The following is a 15,052-nucleotide window of genomic DNA, read 5'->3' as shown; positions in this document are numbered from 1 at the left end:
AGAGATCCTGGGCTCAAATCTAGCCTCGGGCTAGCAGTATGACCCTGATCCAGTCACTTAACCTCAATTGCCTAGCACTTTCTGTTCTTCTGCTTTGGAAGCAATACTCAGTGCTGATTCTATGATGGAAAGTAAGATTTCTTTCTTTTTTTCTTTTTAAATACACCCATTCATCCCATGTACATGATATTAATCCATGCATTAATATGATTAACCAGGATGAGAGGACTGAGGAAAGTTGGGCCACATTTTAAAATCTATATCAGTGTATCTGTGCTAGGCAGCTAGGTAGCATAGTAGATAGAACACTAGGCTTGGACTCAGGAATACCCGAGTTCAAATTTGGCTTTAGATACTCGCTATCTTTTTTTTTTTTTTTGATACTCACTATCTTAAGCAAGTCACTTAATCATTATCTGCCTCAGTTTCCTCATTTGTGGAATGGTGATAATAACTGAACTTAGGTCCCAGCATTCTTATGAGAATAAAACAAGGTAATATTTGTATGTGTGTAATAGTGTGTGCCTGACAAATAGTAGGTACTTAATAAATGCTTATTTCCTCCCCCACAGGCTCAGATTTCCCAAAGGGCAAGGACTACATCTGCATACTTTTCTGTATATACAAAAACAATTTCCCTATGTGGCAAGGGGAGAGTTACCCAGCATCATTCCATCCTCTTAAACTCACAGACCTGGGACTAGAACCCAGGTTTACTGACTCCTGGTCTGAGTATTTTTTCTAGGGAGCATTACTGCCACCTCACTTCACAGTTGTTTGAGGAGTTTTGTGATGCTGATGAATAAAAACAAAAAAGAGGCTGCGTCAGAGCTGGAACACAGGACTCAGTTCAAATACTGATTCTACCACTTTGTAGCAGTGGGTCCCAGGGCACGTTACTTAAATATTTTGTTTGGGCAGTCCCTCAGTTTCCTCCTTTGTAAAGTGAATTGCTTGGATTAAATTGCCTTTGAGGACTATTTCAGCTGTTGGTCTATCTATGATCTATGACCTAAGAACCCCCATAACTGAATTAGGTCTAGAATAGGAACATGGAACTTGGGAATCATCTGGTATTAAATTCAAAAGAAATGGAGCCACTATACTATACATAAGGATCTCTGGGAGTAACATGCTGACTTAGAAAACCATATATTAACAGTGTCTATGTTCTGTTGTATTTTTATTTATTTTGTTAAATATTGACTAATAAAACCAAATTCTAATGTGTTTCAGCAGCATTAGGGAGTCTGTGTGATACCTCTGATCTAGTCCAACACCCTCATTTTGGAGAAGGGAAGGGACTCATCCAAGGTCATGCTGGACTGGTGTTCCAGCTTCTCTCTGACTCATCTCAAGGCTGGGAAATAGTATTATAAGTAACTCCCCCCTTGCCACATGGGGAAATTGTTACATGTAGCTGGAGGCATTGACTGATAAGTAATTTTGAAACCTTGGGAACCAAGGCTTGCTGCCTGAGATGACCTTCACTCCTCTAAGCTACACCAGAGTCCTTGAGGAATGAGGGGCTGCTGTTGTGGCTCATGAGAGCACAGTTTTCTCCCTGAACACTTTGGGGAAGCCATTTGAACTCTTTCCATCACTGGAATAACTTTGACTTTTCTTATGGACAGGTCACTTAATTTTTGTAATCATTTAAAAAAATATAATGCTAGAAGATAGCTCCAGAAGGATCATCCTGAGGAGTCTGTGAAAGGAAATAATCTGCCTCAGGGTAGGTGTTTGGCCAGAACCAGGCCAAGGTGGGCTGGAGAACCATCTTCACAGTGATAAATGACACTTTCAGCCCCTGCCAGATATGGGGAGAAAGTGAGGGAGAAGGGACTGGATTTGAGGAAAAGGAGAGAAAGAGAAAAAAGGAGAGGGGAGAAGAAGGAACCAAGAAAAAATAAAAAAGGTGAAGGAAGAGGAGAAGTGCAGGAAAAAGCAAGAAGCAAAGGAAAGAGGGAAAAAGGAAGTTGGGTAAGGAGAGGAAGAGATGAGGAAAGTCACTCATAATTATAGTCAATAAACATCTATTTTCATTTTTTAAAAAACCCTTATCTTCCATTTAAGAATCAATACTGTATATTGGTTCCAAAACAGAAGAGGGATGAGGACTAGGCAACCGGGTTTAAGTGACTTGACCAAGGTCACATAACTAGGAAGTATTTAAGGTAATATTTGAACCCAGGACTTCCTGGCTCTCAATCTCCTGAGTCACCTAACTGCCCCCTCAAGAAACATTTATTTAATGTCTTCTATGTGACAGGAGCTGGTAATACAAATACCAACAAAAAAAAAGATATCCCTGCCTTCAAGAAACTTACATGATTGTTGTTTAGTCATTTAAGTTGTATCTGACCCTTTGTGTCTCTATTTGGGGTTTTTTTGTCCAAAATATTGTAATACTTTGCCACTTCCTTCTGCAAACAAGATAAAGGGACTTGTCCAGGGTCACACATATAAAAAGGGAAGACACATGTAAAAGGAAGTTTAAATGGAGTGGGATGGGACTATGGTACCTAGTGTAGGGGGAAAGGAGATTGAGGAGGAGGGGAGGGGAGGGGAGATGGGGAAGTCAAAAGAAGTCCAAAAGCAGTGCAACCAGTAGGAAACAAGGAGAAGACTGGGCTAGGCACCCTCTCTAAATGGAAGCTTTAGAGTCCACAACTCTGCCCTCCAAGTCAGAAGGTCCAATCAGTGAGGTAGACTGTATTGTAAGATATAAATATCAAGGTTTATTTAATCTTGCAGATTAATGAGATGAAGAAGAAAGAGAAAGAAGAGAAAGAGGTAAGGGAATAATAAGGAAGAATTGCAATCCCAGAAGCCCCAAACTGAGTATTTGACCCAGTTCTCCTTTTGGCTTCACACTGAGAATGATTATAACAGCAGCAGCCCATCCCATTTACTATGTTGGCCTAATTTGGAAATTTTATCATTCAAGGCTCACCTCAGATACCACCCATCTATTCAGTGGTATTTTATCTGATTCCCCACCAGCCCTTTTCAAAACTCCCAAAGCCCTCTACTAGTAATTTTCATGTCATTCTCACACTCTGCCTTGCATTAGAGTTACTTGGATATACCTCAAATTCTACCACTACCATTATAAACTTCCTGAGGCCAGGAATGATTCCCCTACAGGGGAAACGCCTCATACATGCTAAGAGCTCAGGAAAAATACTTGTTGGATGGATGGATGGATGGATGGATGGATGGATGAATGGACAGATAAACAGATGGATGGATAGATGAAAGAATCAATGGACAGATGGATGGATGGATGAATAAATTAATAATCTAGACCAGAAAATTACAGGGAAAAAAGTTAGAACAAAATCTTGATTTTTGCTGGTCCTCTGGATCTTTCAGGCTTGACAAGATCCTGGATCTGGGCTAATGGGAATAAACTCTTTTCTCACAGATTTTAGGAGAGTCTTTCATCAGATACTGGTATCATTTTCCTTGGAGGAAACAGCTTACATTTTCATTTAGCTTTACAGTTTAGTGTTTTTCTTTTACAACCTTACCTTATAAGGAAATTACTGCAAAGACTTTCCTTCCCCTTTGGCAGGTGAGGTAGCTAAGGTTTCTTGAAGTCTTGCCCTCAAGGTTATACAGGTGTTGGGGAGGGATAGGGAGGAGAGGAGCACTAGAAAAACCTGGAATTTGAATCCAGGTGCTAGTCTAGGCCTCTTTCCATTATATTATTCTGTTCCTTGAAGAGAAGACAAAAAGAAGAAAGGTCTTTTTTCATGTCTCCCAAAGTCTCTCTCTCTCTCTCTCTCTCTCTCTCTCTCTCTCTCTCTCTCTCTCTCTCTCTCTCTCTCTCTCTCTCTCTCTCTCTCTCTCTTTTTCTCTCTCTCTCTTTTTCTCTCTCTCTCTCCCCCTCTCTCCCTCTCTCTCCCTTTCTCTCTCTCTTTCTTTCTCTTTCTCTCTTGATTTCTCTCTCTCTCACACTCTCTCTTTAACAAAGAACCTAAAGTTGAACAGTCCTGTTACTCAAAGGATGTAGGTAGACTGAACTGAGGACTGGGAAAGAATTCTAGGGCCCTCCATGTTCTAGGTCTTAGCCTCTGATTCTCTGGTCACAAGAGTTTTGAAGCTTTATTGCATGGTATTCAATTTATCATGCTCTTAAAAAAATTATAATAATAAAATGGCCCCTACCAGAAGTTCAGTTTCATATGCTCTTTTCATCCTGCTTGATAAGGTTTTCTAAGCTAAAATAAAAAGAATGTTAAAAAATTAAAATCCTTTCCCCCAAATTAAGAAGCAATATGATTCTCAGATATGAATGCTATGGGAGTATCATATATTTCAATCAAGCTTCCGTATGTCAATATACCTAAGGAATGGCCTTTATCTGATTTAAGTCTTGGGGTAAACTAAAACATTAATAAATACCCGTTGATGGATTAGTTCCATCCTCAAGGTCAAGAAGCCACTGAGTAGTACAACCAAATCCTGGGGCCTTCACTCTCCACGTCCCGTTGCCATGACAAAACTCTCCAGTGCCTTCTTTCTTACAACCTGGGCTGGGCTAAGGTCTAGACCAAACCCTCTCCCTGGGCAATTGCAGTAATGGCGTACCTGCCCCTTGTCCCATCACCACCCCACTCCACCACTAGCTGTTTTTGCCCTGGATGAAGACATTTCTAGTTAGAGCCCTGCCACTAAAAATGCAGCCAGATAAATGATGTGCCGCCATAGAACACACTCTTCTAAAACATTACTAGAAAAAGCAAAGTAAAATGAAACAAAGCCCCCAAACCCTCTGGATTCTAACTGGCTTTCTGGCCTTTCTATAAAATGGAGTGCCTCCCACTGATCCGAAGCTCCCCTGTTTGGAGCTGATGGTGACCATTGCTATAGACTCTGAGCTGGCATCACTTCTCTCTACATCCCTCACAGAGCAGCACTGCACAAGTCCAATGAAAGGATGAAGGCAACAACGCTTGGTACTCAGAAAGGCCGATGCATGCCCACCTCTGGCGCCATGAGGAACGTCAGTGCCAGGCATGGAGGGAAATCAATGCAAAAGAGTTGGCTGGGTTTCCAGGCCAAGGCATGGCTGGCCAGATACCTGCTTAAGGACAGCGGCAGCACAGTTTTGGAGCAGCGCTAAGCCTCAGGCACTGGATGGATAATGAGGTCTGGGCTTTGGGCTTTGGGCAGAGAGTGTCTATCTACAAACTTTTCAAAGAGTGGCACTGAATATTAGAACTGCAAAGAACCTTAGGCGGGATCAAGCCCAGCCCCCTCACTGTAGAGGCAGAAACCAAAACCAGAAGGGGAATGGATGGAGATACAGTGAGTGGGAGAGGCAGAAAGAAACCCAGCCTGAGGGGGATGGAGAGGCTGGGCAAGCTGGGGCCCTGTTTTCAAGAGGTTTACAGTCTACTGGTAGGAAAGACAGAAAGTTAAATGAGGATAATGCTGAATAGTACTCAGACTGATTTTCTCACAGGATTGTGTGTGTGTGTGTGTGTGTGTGTGTGTGTGTGTGTGTGTGTGGTGATGTGGTGAAGAGTGCTTTGGGGGCAGATGGATAGCACAGTGGATAGAGCACCAGATCTAGAGAAATTGGGGCACATCAGGCAAGTCATATAACCCCAATCGCCTAGCCCTTACCTCTTCTCTCTCTTAGAATCTAAGACAGATGGAAAGGGTTTAAGAAAAAAAAGGAAAGGAAAAGGAAATGTAAAATCTTAAAATGCTTTTAAAGATGAGAGTTATCATCTCAGGAAAGGGGAAGGAGAGGGAGAGAATTTGAAACACAAAATAAAATACATGTTAAAAATTGTTTTTACATGTAATTGGGGAAAAAAGTAAAATGTTATTTTGAAAAATGTGAGTTCTTAAGCAGAACTGGGAGAACATTGTACACAATAATAGTAACATTGTACAATCCTTATCTGGGAAAACTTGACTACTCTGAGCAATGCAATGAACAGGGATAATCCTGAAAGATTTAGGAAAGGAAATGCTATCCATGGCCAGAGAAAGATCCATCGGAGTCGTCTTTCACAGCAGAGTATTTCTGGTCTTATTTGGGGGGTTTGGGTTATGTATGAGCCTGTTCCAAGGACAGTGTTTTGCTCATGCTCATATGGAAGTTGTGTTTTGTAAAACAATAAAAAAATATTTATTTTAAATGTGAGTTATTGTGGAGGGTAATGGTACATAGGAAAGGATCCAGGGGATCTGGGTTCAAATTCCAACTCTGCCACTAATTACCAGTGTCCGACTTTGGGCATTTTGACTTACCTCTCTGAACTTCATCTGTAAAAAGAAAGATGTTAGACCTTAAAACATTTAGTCCCTTCCAGTTCTAAATCCATGATCCTACCTGTTTCAAAGGACCTCTCTCTGAGCCTCATGGTCCTCTTTAGTAAAAAAAAGTAGCTTAGACAAGATGACAATAAGGTTCTTTCAACTCTAAGCCTATGATTCTATTTGTGTCACTTGAGCTATCTATGACTCAGTTTCCTTATCAATAAAACAAAGAGATTGGATTAGATGATCTCTAAAGTCCCTTTCAGCTTTAATTCCTATTAAGCAGATTTTTTTTTAAACCCTTACCTTCCATCTTAGAATCAATCAATACTGTGTGTTGGTTCCAAGGCAGAAGAGTGATAAGGGCTAGGCAATGGGGGTTAAGTGACTTACCTAGGGTCACACAGCTAGGAAGTATCTGAGGCCAGATTTGAACCCAGGATTTCCTGACTCGAGGCCTGGCTCTCAATCCATTCAGCCACCCAGCTGCCCCCTAAGCAGGTTTTCTGATTCATGGTTCAGATCTTCAAACTACCTGGTACCACTTATTGAGGTCAGAGTTCCAATGAATAAAAAAGCACATATTAAGTACCTACTACATACTGTATTAACTACTGAGATATATAAACCAAAAACTCATCCTTGCTCTCAAGGAGTGACACTCTAAGAGAGAAGACAACAATGCCCGTAAATATACATACAGAATAATTATAAAGTCAATAAATAAATAAATATAAAGTAGTTGAACACAGAACCCTTTAGGAGGAGAGAACTAGCCAGGAAGGGGGTTAGAAAGGCTTCATGTGGGAGCAATACTTTAAAAAAAGAGAAGGATTCCTTAAGGGAGAAATGAGGAGGGAATGCATTCCAGGGATGGCGGAGAGCCAGTGCAAAGACACAGAGATGAGAGATGGATGCACCAAATGAGGAACAGAGAAAAGACAAGTTTGGCTGAGTCACATGGTAAGGAATAAAGGTCAGCAAGGCTGGAAGTGAGGTCAATGAGATCAGGGCCATATTGTGAAAGGTTTTAAACTCTAAACAAGTGGCAGGAAGATGACTCAGTGGATGGAAATCCTGGGTTTTAGTCTAACCTCAGATACTTCTTAGCTGTGTGACCCTGAACAAATCACTTAACTCCAATTGCTTAGCCTTTGTTGCTCTTCTGCCTTGGACCTGATACTTAATATTAATTATAAGAAAAAAGATAAGGATTTTAAAAAACACTAAACAGAGGGACTGATATTTTGACCTAGAAGCAATAGGGAGTCATGGGAGTTTATAGAGTAGGAGAGTGATGTAATCAGACCTTTTTTTTAATGAAATCCCTTTAGCAACTAGGTAAAGAATCAATTAGCCAACTGGTAAGAATTTATTAATTGTCTACAATGTACCAGGCAGTATACTAGGCACTCAAGATATAAGTATTAAAAATGAAATAATCCCCATTCTCCAAGAGCTAATATTATAGAGCAGGAGATAGACTTGAGGAAGAAAGACTAATTGGGAGCCTGTAGAAGTATTCTTTTTTTAATTGAAATTTTTTATTTAATTAATTAATTTAGAATATTTTTCCATGTTTACATGATTCATGTTCTTTCCCTCCCCTCCTCCCACCCCACCCACCATAGCTAATGAGCAATTCCACTGTGTTTTACATGTGTCATTGATTAAGACCTATTTCCATATTATGCATTAGGGTGATCAATTAGAGTCTACATCCCCAGTCCTATCCCCATCTAGACCCTTGTGATCAAGCAGTTGTTTTTCTTATGTGTTTTTACTCCCACAGTTCTTTCTCTGGATGTGGATAGTGTTCTTTCTCATAAGTCTCTCAGAATTGTCCTGGATCATTTCATTGCTGCTAGTAGAGAAGTCCATTACATTTGATTGTGCTACAGTGTATCTGTCTCTGTGTACAATGTTTTCCTGATTCTGCTCCTTTCACTCTGCATCAGTTTCTGGAGGTCGTTCCAGTTCACATGGAATCCCTCCAGTTTATTATTCCTTTGAGCACAATGGTATTCCACCACCAACAGATACCACAATTTGTTCAGCCATTCCCCAATTAAAGGGCATCCCCTCATTTCCCACTTTTTTGACACCACAAAGAGCGCAGCTATCAATATTCTTGTACATGTCTTTTTCCTTATTATCTCTTTGGGGTACAAACCCAGCAAGTGCTATGGCTGGATCAAAGGGCAGACAGTCTTTTAGCGCCCTTTTGGCATAGTTCCAAATTACCCTCCAGAATGGTTGGATCAATTCACAACTCCACCAGCAATGAATTAATGTCCCTACTTTGCCACATCCCCTCCAGCATTCATTACTTTCCTTTGCTGTCCTGTTAGCCAATCTGCAGAAGTATTCTAAGTGAGAAATAATGAGAACCTGAGTCAGAGTTTTGTGTAGCTATGTGAACAGAGAGTTGATGCAAGAGATGAGGAGGTAAAGTTGCTCCTAGTGCAATGGGAGATAAGGGGCACTAGCCAAGGGGAATCCAGTTTTCAGGGCTTAAGTAGGGAGTTTTGCATGCTGTATATGGGAGGTCTGGTGAACCATATTCTACAAGTCCCTGATGACTCACATAAGGGGGACCTACTCATGATTCAAAAGCTTATGCAGAGGGGGCAAATGGCTGGCTCAGTGGATTGAGAGCTAAGCCTAGAAATGGGAGGTCCTGGGTTCAAATGTGACCTCAGACACTTCCTAGAAGTGTGACCCTGGGCATGACACTTAATCCCCATTTCCTAGCCTTTACCACTTTTCTGACTTGGAATCAATACAGTTTTGATTCTAAGATGGAAGGTAAAGATTAAAAAAAAAAAAAGCTTATGTAGCTATTTTGTGATCATTTCCTGTCTGCTTATTTTGTGGTGAAGTGAAAACCTTTTTATTAGTTTCTTTTTTTTTAACCCTTAGTTTTCTGTCTTATAATTAACACCAAATATCAGTTGGAAGGCAAAAAAAAAAAGCAGTAAGGATTAGGCAAAATCTAGCAGGCCTCTTTCCCATTGGTCTTGAAGTGAGTGTGCATTCAAACAGCTCCAACAGAGTTGACTGTGTCTCTCTTTCTAGGTAAGAAATGAAAAAAAGAATGTTAGTCTTTGAGTGGGAAAGGAAGCTTCGGATCCTTATCTGGTCACCCATATGACCATACTGCCTGTGATCCCTTAACGTTCTCCTGTTCCTCTTGTGATTATTCATTCTTGGTCTTCAAGGAAGGAGTATTAGAGATGGAATGACTTTGTAAGCTATGAGAGAGTCAAAGGACCAGAAGAGTTTTCTAGCAGGGGAGCATGGCATGAGCCAGCCCTGAGAAGAGACCTGCTTGATCATAAGATCAATGGACCCTGCAATGGATCAAAATGGCAGATGTTTTTAGTTCAAAACAGTCTCTCTAGAGGCAGAAGTGGTAGAGAGGAGGGTGGATTTCTGATTGAGGGAGACCTGTTTGTCCTTCTGTTCTTGGGCGATCTTCAGCTGGTCAGTGAACCTTTATTAAGCACCTACTTTGTGCTAGACATTGTATTAAACAGTAGGGGTATAAAGAAAGGTAAGAGGCAGTCCCTGCCCTTTTGGAGCTATTTTGTTCAAGTTGTTTTGGTCTTATCCAGATCTTCACAGTCCCATTTGGGATTTTCTTGACAAAGCTACTGGAACAGTCTGCCATTTCCTTCTCTAGCTCATTTTACAGATGAAGAAACTGAGGCAAACATGGAGAAGTGACTTGCCCAGGATCACACAACTAATAAGTATCTAAAGCCAGATTTCAACCCAGGAAGATTAGTCTTCTGACTCCAGGCCTGGAACTCTATTCACTGCACTACCTAGTTGCCCAGGATAAATAGGAAATAATCAATAAAGAGGGCATTGTAATTCAGGGAAGTTGAGAAATATTTCCTGTAAATGGTGAAAATTTTAAAATAATATTTTATTTTTCTAAAATTACATGTAAAAATAATTTTAACATTAATTTTCTTTAAAATTTTGAGTTCTAAATTCTCGCTCTCCTTCCTACCCTTCCTTTCTTACTCACTTCTACCCATCTCACCTCCCTAAGATGATAAGAAATCTGATATAGATCTTACATGTGCAATCATGTAAAACATTTTTCCATTAATCATTTTGTGGAAGAGATCTTGAAAAACAACAACAAAAAGAAACAAAAGAAATACAGTAAGTTTCAGCCAGCATTCAGACTTCATCAGTTCTTTCTCGGAGGGCAGATGGTATTTTTCATCACAAGTATCTGGGATTGTCTTGGATCACTGCATTGTTGAGAATAAGTTGGTCTAAATGGTGAAATTTTAGCTGAGATTTAAAGGAAGCCAGGAGGTAGAGATGAGAAGAGAGAATGCAAAAAAAAAATGCCCAGAGTAGGAAAAGAGAGGTTCTTGTTCAATCAACAGCAAGGAAGGAGTCCAGTGTCACTGAAACAAAGAATATATTAAGGAAGGAGGGGAAAGGGCACATGAAAACTGGAAAGGTAGGAGGTGGCTAGGTTACAAAGCACTTTGAAGGCCAGACAAGATTTTGCCTTTGATCCCAGAGGAGACAGAGAGCCACTGGGGGGTTTTGAATAGGGGGTAGATATGGATTAGAAGAGCACCTTGAGTAGAGAATGGATCTGATGTGGGAAGAGACTTATAGCAAGAAGACCGAACAGAAAGCTATCACAATAGTCCAGGTATGTACTGAGAAGGGGCTGTACTAAGATGGTGGCAGTGCCAAAGAAGAGAAGGGGACATATATATGAGATGTTACAAAAGTAAATATAAACAGGGGGTATTTATATTAGCTTACATATATAATTTACATATTTTTAAACAAATGATAAACAATGTGGAGTTTGTGGCTTTGCACATGATTTTTAAAATGCGTTTCTTTAGTTAAATATTTTTGTTGGCTATAGTGTGGGAGTAGAAATCCAGAAGAAAACATATGATTTATGACTGGATTATATGGGTATAGGATTTGGGGTTTTGGTTTTAAAAGATTACTCTATTAGTGATAATACATGTTTAACTCATGGAATTGCTTGTCAAGTCCAGAAGGGGGGAGGGAAGAGGGGAGGGAGAAAACATGAATCATGCAACCATGGAAAAAATATTAAAAAATAAAAAAAAGAATTAAGATGATTTTTTTTGAATAATTGAATCCATGGGAGGTGATAAGATTGTCAAGTGAAATAGGATAGAGGGAAAAAAGAAGAGAACAGAGGACAGAACCCTGTAGGAAACCTACAGTTGTGGATATGGCTTGGATGAAGCACCAGCAAAGGAGCCTTAGAAGGAGCTGTCAGAGAGATAAGAGAACAACAGAAAAAGAATAGTGTCATGTAAATCTAGATCGAAGAGTATCTTAGTAAATATTCTTTTGCAAAGGTTGATTTAAGTTAATTGCTTACTGCTAATGAAACTGAGAAAATATTGACTGGTTGAATGATCCTGGGGAGTTTCTACTTGGCACTAGCCAATTATGTTGGGCAGTAATCATTGGTAATTGACATTGGTGGGGGGACCCAAAATGGAGGTTAGAGTCTTATAGCATTAGAAGAACCCCAATGCTCCTTAGGTTCATTAGAACCCTGGCAGGGAAGATGTAGCTAGCTATACTTTGGGGACCTATCATGCTAGTGCATGTATAGGTTAGAAGAATAAATCCCAAGTCTCAATACAGCAATAGAGAGATATGAATGAGATACCAAGCAGGCAAAAACAGTATAACAGTGACCACCATGAACTTTTTATCGGTGGCAATATAGGAAAGAAAAATCAAATGCTTGTCCAGAAAGTTTGGCGAGCTAGCTAAAAGTCAGCCCAGAAGCTATCATGAAGCTTCTCACTTCACATTAGCCTTTGTTCTTTGAGGAGAGAGATGGAATTTTTTATGGACCAACAGATGGACAAATGGTTGAAATCCTGGATAGAGAGAATAGAATTGCTACCTTATCAAGAAGCCTTGAGAAAGACATAAAGCTAGAAATATAAGGAAAAATACCATGTTCTCATAGGAATCAAAGTTGTGCATGCCCAAAATGTTGAGAAAATAAATGGCAGGTATAAGTAGACTATAATATTACCGATGATGACTTGTTTACAGAAGTGGTATAAATGACATCATTTATATATAAACAGGATATATATATCCATATTTTTATTTATATGGATATATATAAGCAGAGAAGGCAACTGCCTTGAAATATAGCAAGAATTTAAAGCCATAGACTTGTTTAAAAAAGTTTTCTACTTTTTGTGCCTCTTGTTCCTTATTACCTACTTCTCAACCCTGAAGCTCTCCAGTCTTTCCATTCTATGGATATTTGGATGTCTCTAGAGTTACCAAGGAGCCATCTTGAGAGGGCCATCTTGGGAGGCAGGGAGACCTGGATTCAAATCTTGCACTCTGCCACATATCAGGTGTGTGATCTGATGGGCAAATGGGCATCATGGGCAGATCACTTAATAAATTCTTGATGAGGTTAATGATCTGCATATGAGGAAGGTATGTTTACAAAGAATAAAATCACAAGTTCAGACCCTCCAGCTCTTCTCCCAAAAAGTTAGCAATGATGTCCTAATTATAATCTCTTAGCTTTTTCTTGACCCTTTTGTAGCTTTTGACATGGCTATCTACCCTTTTGTCTCAATAGTCTTTTCTCCCTTGGCTCATCAATACCATATTCTCCTGAGTCTTTTCTTTCCATTCTTTCCACGGTCTCTTTTGCATGGTTTATTGTCCTCTAAGTTTGAGTGTCCTCCAAGGCTCTGCTTTTGATCTACTTCTTCATATCTTTCTTCCTTAATGCACTTTTCTGCTACTAGGGGTTTGAGTCCTACCCCTATATCTCCATCTCTGATTCTGGCTTAGTCCAGTCTTTTACAGTAAAGGAAACTGAGGCCCAGAGAATTGAAATGATTTCTAAAGTAAGAAATAGATGTATCAGGATTCACATCTAGGACCTGATTCTTACCACTTCCTTAACTGACACATTCAATCAGGTACCAACTCCTGTCAATTTTACTTCATCACTGTATCTTACATTATCTCTTTCTTCTCTTCAACCATTCCTTTCCTTTTTGTCTTTACTGTCTGCTATTCTAGGATAGGTTTGCATCATTAATGCTTCTCTGTCCCTCCTAATCTATCCTTCATATCACTGACAGAATAATCATTCTCATTCTGATTGCTGATCCTATAAATCCTCTGCCCCCAAAATCTTCCATGGCTCCCCATTGTCCCTTGAGGAAAGCTTAGATTTCTTTCTCTGATATTCAAGCCCTCTCATACTCTGACTTCATTTAGCATCCATTATCTCATATTAATATGCTTCCATGTACTCCATACTCCAACTGAACTGACATATTCTCTGCTACAAATATATGTCTTCTTTGTTCTTTATGCATTTGCTTGCATTCTTTCCTGTGCTTGGAATACTCTCCCTTCCTGTCTCCACTTGCTGAATTCCTACCAATGTTTAAAATCATAATTCAAAATGCCACCTCCTCTGGAATGTCTTTCTTGCTACACCTCAAAGTCAATAAGAACCTGCCCCTTAGATTTCATATGGAACTTTGTTTTACAACTCCCTAGTTTATTAAACTATTTAATACAGATTCACAGACTATAGATTTGGAAGGGACCTTAAAGATCATCTAGCCCTGAGGTTCTTCGTCTTGCCATGACCACTTTGGCCACCTAGTGAAATCTATGGACCCTTCCTCAGAAGAATTTTTAAAATTCATAATCGAAGGAAATACTCAATTTCAGCTAGAGGTTAGTGAGAGTAAAATTGGACTTTCCTTTTTCCATCTAAGTTCATAGATTCCTTGAAATATATCCACACATCCCTGGCACAGCATGCAGACAGAAGGGAGGAGGGTCTGTAAACAGCACTCTGGGATCCTCTGCTTTGGCCAAATGCCCTCATTTTACATATGGAGAGAGAGGAACAGAGAGGCCAATGAGTCCTACAGGTAGTGAACACAACAGCTATGAATGGAACCAAGGTCTTCTGATGCCAAAGCTGTGAACTTGGTATTTCTCACTCATCACTTTTCTCAATAACTCATATTTCTTTTTTTTTTTAACCCTTATCTTCCATCTTCCAATGTGTATTGGTTCCAAGGCAGAAGAATGGTAGTTAAGTAACTTGCCCAGGATCACACAGCTAGGAAGTATCTGAGGTCAGATTTTAACTCAGGACCTTCCGCCCCCAAACCTGGGTCTCTATCCACTAAGCCACCTAGCTGCCCCCATAACTCACTTTCCTTAAACAGCTTTAATGTTTTTCAAAGTACTTTCTAAACAGTCGTGGGAGGTAGACAATGAAACTATTAAATAATAGTTATAATGAATAATATATTATAAAGTATATAATAATAAAATAAATAAAAGCTATTAAAATATTCTGTGTTTTTTGTCTTTTTTAATAGTAACAATAGTTGACATTTATCTAATGCTTTAACAGTATCTCATTTGACCTTCATGGCAATCCTGGGAGGTAGGTGCTATCATTATCCCCATTTTATAGCTGGAAACACTGAGATAGATAGAGATTAAATGACTTACCCAGGAGCAAACAGCTGGTCTGAATCTAAAGCTAGTTCTTGTCAATAAAGTATAAACTCTTAATCTAATACGGACAGACATTGTGTCTCACATGTCTCATGTCTCTAATCTCCATATTGGTTGACAGTCATGATATATATATATATATATATATATATATATATCAAAAGAACCAGAGATGGTCTCCAGCGCA

Source organism: Monodelphis domestica, chromosome 7, assembly GCF_027887165.1.
Source record: "Monodelphis domestica isolate mMonDom1 chromosome 7, mMonDom1.pri, whole genome shotgun sequence".
NCBI classification, from domain to species: domain Eukaryota; kingdom Metazoa; phylum Chordata; class Mammalia; order Didelphimorphia; family Didelphidae; genus Monodelphis; species Monodelphis domestica.
Note: the sequence above shows the minus strand (reverse complement) of the source record.